We start from the raw sequence: 279 nt of genomic DNA, 5'->3' as shown, positions 1-279 counted from the left end.
AAAAATCATCCACTTCAATGCTAATTGTGCCATGGAGGATAAAGATCTAGCATCATCAATGATTTCCTACCAATTGAGCTGACGGACAACATTGACAAATCGTCAATAGATGTAGGACTAAATTGGCTAAATTGAAAAGCTTAGGACTGATTTGGCCGTCGTACAATAGGAGAAAACCTTTTGGAAAAGTATCCTAGAAAGAAATGAGTCAAATTGAAATGAGATAAAAATCAAAACTACAGAGTTATATATAAAAAAGTATGAAATCAAAATGACAAC

Source organism: Eucalyptus grandis, chromosome 3 (genome assembly GCF_016545825.1).
Source record: "Eucalyptus grandis isolate ANBG69807.140 chromosome 3, ASM1654582v1, whole genome shotgun sequence".
Classification (NCBI taxonomy): Eukaryota; Viridiplantae; Streptophyta; class Magnoliopsida; order Myrtales; family Myrtaceae; genus Eucalyptus; species Eucalyptus grandis.
Note: the sequence above shows the minus strand (reverse complement) of the source record.